The 5,340-nt window shown below is 41.9% G+C and overlaps 1 long non-coding RNA gene across 1 annotated transcript; it reads left to right on the forward strand.

Moving 5' to 3' along the window:
• Positions 1-567: 567 nt before the first annotated feature.
• On the forward strand, positions 568-3,471 carry LOC135397894 (uncharacterized). Its single transcript, XR_010423841.1, has 3 exons — positions 568-600; positions 724-842; positions 1,821-3,471. It is a non-coding gene; the product is annotated as an uncharacterized LOC135397894 (long non-coding RNA).
• The last annotated feature ends 1,869 nt before the right edge of the window (positions 3,472-5,340 follow it).

Below are 5,340 nucleotides of genomic sequence, written 5' to 3' on the forward strand. Positions count from 1 at the left end.
CGTCAACGAATGTTATCATAGGTTACGCGCGACTCCAGAGGCAATTTGGAATATCGGCACGAAATCGTCGGATGAAAATCTGAGGTGCCCGACGCACAACATTTTGAACGTGCCACGGAGGATCAAGGCAAAAAACGAGAGCAAAAAAGGTAAGTCGAGGTTCAGATACAAAATATAGCAAGCCTAATGAATCGATTGTGCAGCTGTCCTACTGCGCTTACTCTGATATAACCACGATTAACAACACAATAGTATTGATAATCTAACTTCTGAATTGTCACAGGTGCACGCTGATGGCGGAAATGAAGCATGATCTGGCTTGCATCTGGTGCATGAAGAAATTGCTGGCACGTTAGTTCTTTAGAAAAAATCTTCCCGGAAACAACACCGCAAGCGATGTTGCCCCGACGACCGTTTTACGGGCCGCGCAGTCCAAGACACGGCCCACCCGGGAGCGGACCGCGTTATCAAGGGGCCCTTCTCGAAATATGAAGGACCGGCTCCCTTTCGCCTCCCTCCACCGCGATAGATCGAAAGATCAATACGCGGATTTGAAGGGAGACCAGAGGCACGTTAGTTGCAGTCTACCTCCACCAACAGGTACGACAGTGTGATGTTATAATTTGAGTATTCACCTATGTTCAACTTTTCATGTGCACTCGCATGCAGACATCTTGACACCACTTTTAAATCTGCCCTCAAAGTTACAACCTGTGCTTTCAGGGTGGAAAACAAAGGTCGCCATTCCGATTAGCTGCTATCTCCCAGTTCAAGCACTTTTGCTGTCTGGACACTGGTTCCTGTGGATGGGCTGTTACAAGCTTCACTGTCTGATATAGAAGGTACGTTACATTAGTTCAGTTAATTTGTCTTTTGCACATTTTCGTTACTGTTAGTTGGATTACTGTTGGACATACAATCCTTTGACACACAGAAGCTGATGTCGCCTCTGATAACGTTTTAGAATTTTCAGTGTCATCAACGTCCATTGAGGAAGGTGCCTTTACTATCTGTGAACCTTTAATTGAAGAATAGCCCAGAATTCATGTTAACATTGTCTACTCTTATTAATTCACTGTCTGTGTTCTGAGAGCTTAGAAAAATCGAAACTATTTATTTTTCACAACTTCACACTGGATCTGGTACTGGCTTGTAAGCTAAAATACCTGGATTCTACAATAATTGTGTTGAACTTGGTGCATTACCGTGGGCAATGCCACATTCACTACATTTTTAGTGGGTCTGGTGCACAAATACTGTGTGCATACTGCATACATACATACTGTTTGATAGGCAAAAATACCTGAGGAGTGCTGTGTAGTCTTTTTACCTAAAGTCCATACTCTTACTGCAAAGTCACAGTACGTAGAACAGCAATGTGCAGGTATGCTGCGATAGAGATTCACAACAGAAAGAGGACTGTTGAGAGCATCTAAATTTTAATGAGACGAGACGTTCGTGCACAAGGCTGCTCTTGTTAATGTCTAACATGAAGTTACAAAATCCCGGAATATATAAAACATGTTGTAATGTAGAGAGCGAGGGTTGCTACAGACATAAAAATAATTACACAATCATATATAATAAAATAAAAAGGGGGTAGAACTCCCCCCTCAACTCAACTCGACAACTCTATAACTCTACTTATTCTCTACCTTACAACATGTCATATATTCTGGAATTTTGTAACTTGATGTTAGACCTCAAGAAGTACAGCCTTCTGTGCGAAAGTCTTCTTTCTGTTGTGCACAATCATTATACAGTAAATACGACTATCCATTTCTTGTCATTAAATGCTTTTTCTTTCTTTTTTTCTGCAGTGATGAGCATCCATAAGGACACATGGCAGAAAGGGAATCTCTTTGAGATGACAAACCCTCATCACCTCATGAGGATACAATGGTTGACGAATGGTTCTCAAGTACATCGAAACTTCAACAAATAATTCATGAAAAAGCCAGTCAGTGCTAGCACCAGGAATTGAACGTGGACCGTCCTGCTACCAGTCAGAGATGTTACATTTCAGGCGCTCATTGACTTTTGGTGCATTACTTGTTGACTTTGTCCCAAGGTGGAGCTCGCCACAGCTCATTTGTCTATCTGTTAATGTTGTGGCGTGTGTTGCGTTTTTCTCTTTGTGTGTTCCAGACTCAGAACGGTTAATTTGGATCAGGTCAGGTACGTTTCATTTAGACATGGCAAACATAAAGTGGTGTTTCTCAACACAACTTAGCAGTGGCCTTCATGCATTACTGCCACGGCCATTAAGCGTGAATGGAAGGCTGGACATTATGCATGATGTAAAACCCCAAGACTAGGAACACGAAGGGACAAACACAAACACGTCCCTTTGTGTTCCCTAGTCACGGGGTTTTACATATGCGTCATCTTCACCAGCTCACTTGCTTCCTAGCCATTTTTTCTGCACATTATGTTCACTCTACTTCGATCGTGTGCTATGTAATCTTGTTCAAGTTCTGTCAAACGACGTGTAATGCTATAAAAAAATTCAGTACACTGTTTATGTGGGTTGAATGGTAGCGCATAAATGCAGAAAGGGAACTGTCATGTTATGGAAAGTGTTTACGTATTGTACATTTAACTACTAATTTTATTGGTTAGCTTTCGCCGGCATATGATGTCAAGCCATGTTATATTAATTTGGAACATGTTCTTCTTAGTAGCCAGAGCAGCTGACACACATTGAGAACATAGCCCGTGTGTGTTTGTCTTTTCCACCGCAGCCCTTGGGTTTCCTCCCTGATGGCTACACATGTCAGGGATAGGTTTCAGAACCGGTAGTTCCCGCCAAGTGTGAATTACTTTTCAGGGGATCATCACGCTGGCAGATGAAACATATCGTTTAAATTATTTGCAGGACAGGAATTGCGTAGCTTCACACAAATACTACTACTACGACGTACCCCAAGAACACACTGTCATCCGAGGGCTATCCTAAGGTTGTCAGATGGGGACAGGTATGGCATCCCTAGGACGTCAGAATCTGATCCTCAGAATGTCATAATACTGCCACTTTGGCATATGAGATGATATCCCCGAGGCTGTCCCTCGCCCGTCCTCAGGGACCAATTTAGGACAGTTTAAGTACACATGGAGGACAATGCTTTCCCTCCATTCCCTGCTTTGATTTGTTTGATTTTGCTATTTCTGGCACGCACATCCGCCAAGTGCTTGCAGAAGTTACATCAAATTGCAATGACACCAAAGTTACGGCAGCATTTTTATTGTTCCATTGAGAAACAGAATCTTGTCAAGGACACTAAGCCTGAAAAATCCTCGTATTGCCAACTGTAGGGTGGGACAAGCTCGCCCACACCGAAAGGTACTAGAATTCTCTTCCGAAGCCATAACATATACCATTTGTTGCTTATAACGCGACCCACCGTAAATTCGAGAGTCCTGCTCGCCTGCGACGCAAAACGAAGGGTGAGCTGTCCATGTTTCTTCCGATTACACAAAGAAAAAATATCAAAGCGAGGAATTGATTGAAGTATAGCTCTGCTTCATTCCAAAGTCTATGTTTCTTACTCCCTTTGGTTTGAGACATTCAGGTAGGACCTTTGAAAGTCAAAAGCAGTGCGACAGAATGGCGCGTTTCTGTTCTTTCCACGAGAAATCCTTCATGTATCATAGCCAGTCATTCCTTTTGGCGGCAGGGAATTGTACGCTGGGCCACCCTTTATTTAAGAAAAAGTTCAGTCAGGTCCTAGGATCGGCCCAAAAACAAAATAAATGTGTTAAAGGAGTCTGAGCAGGTAAACTAAACAAAAATATTTCTCGTCCCCCTTGCTACCCCCAGGGACGGGCACAGGACGTACCTGAATGACTCTTCACGGACAGTCCGCAAGTGTTATCCTCAGGACGTTCTGGGGATACACCTCGAAGGACAAGGACACGATGACACTGTGGGGACATCCTCAGGACCATGTGCGTTCTTGGGGGTAAGAGTGGTTTCAAATCTAGTTTTTTTGTATTCCTGACATTATCGCACGAGATGTAGTATCCACTATGATCCTTTATATGAGGGGTATGTACAGTGCAATCAACAGATGCTATTTACAAATCTGTGTTTTCTACTGTGTTGAAATGGGGTAGTTTGTATCTGAGAGATATAGTGAAACACAGGCAGCCAAGGACAGACTTTTGATGCCCTCGAGAAACATGGCAACACATTGCAGGGATTCTGGATGCTGCATAAATTTCCAGAACACACAGCTCAAGGCAGCGGTTAAATAACAAGTGGTTAGAGAAATACAAGACAGTTGCACGTGTAAGCAGTCTGCTGTTGGATTTGCTTCTGTCTGAGATACGTTATCTCAAAGGGAACGCACGGACACACTCCGAATGATACTAGGGCTGCCTGTGAAATAGAATGAGGAGAGGGGAAGATATATAACCCTTTTTTCTTGTCTGTTATTCTATTGGTTAACTTCTCATTTGCTTAGCAGCATATATGTGTATATTCCAGAGTCTGCTAATAAATATATCAGTTGAGAGCTAGCAGTCGCATTGCAGATGTCTCATCCTGTCCTTGGCTACTTGTGTTTCACTATGGCCATGCTTGCTATTGCAAACACAGAAAACAAAAAAAGACAATAGAAAAACACGAAAAGAGCGACCTAAAAAGCTGCCTGTGCTACTGCTCACATGGAGGAAATGCAATGAGGTAGCATGTTCCATTCATGAACTGTGTATAGTAGTACATATCACAACGACAACCAATTATTCAGATTTTTTTTGAAGTACTTTGTTTTTTTTTAGCTTTGTTTGCACAGTCTATTATTGGAGCTTTATGTGACTCCCCTCTTGAGCTACTTTAAGATTGCTGATGCTGTGCAGTTTGTTAATTTTGAAACTGTACTGTGCTGAGGTACAAAAACAGAATTGTCATATCTGCATTTGAGCACATAGGAATAATTTGTAAGTACTTTCCTTGTTGACATTAATATTTGCACCAGGTCACAACATTGTTGATTGATGGAAAATGTAAATAAATATATTTATTTGCTTGCCAAACAATGCACAAATGTCTTCTTTTCTAGTGAGATATTCCCTGTTGACCGGAAATAAATGTGGAAAAGTTAAAGGGGCACAATGATGGTAGAGTCTAGCATTGCTTTTTGCCACTTCACATATATTCACTGTTGTTCGTGTGCACATGAAGGAATAGGAAGGTAGAGCATGCACATAAAAAATTTCGTATGCAGCCACACATATGGTTCAGAAGATTAATTAGATGATGTCCAAGCATATATAATTGTGCTTCATGTGCAATGGGTATGCTAATGGATTGCTTCCATGAAGCCTTTTCATTTATTT

The sequence above is a fragment of the Ornithodoros turicata genome, chromosome 6, assembly GCF_037126465.1.
Source record: "Ornithodoros turicata isolate Travis chromosome 6, ASM3712646v1, whole genome shotgun sequence".
Lineage (NCBI taxonomy): Eukaryota > Metazoa > Arthropoda > Arachnida > Ixodida > Argasidae > Ornithodoros > Ornithodoros turicata.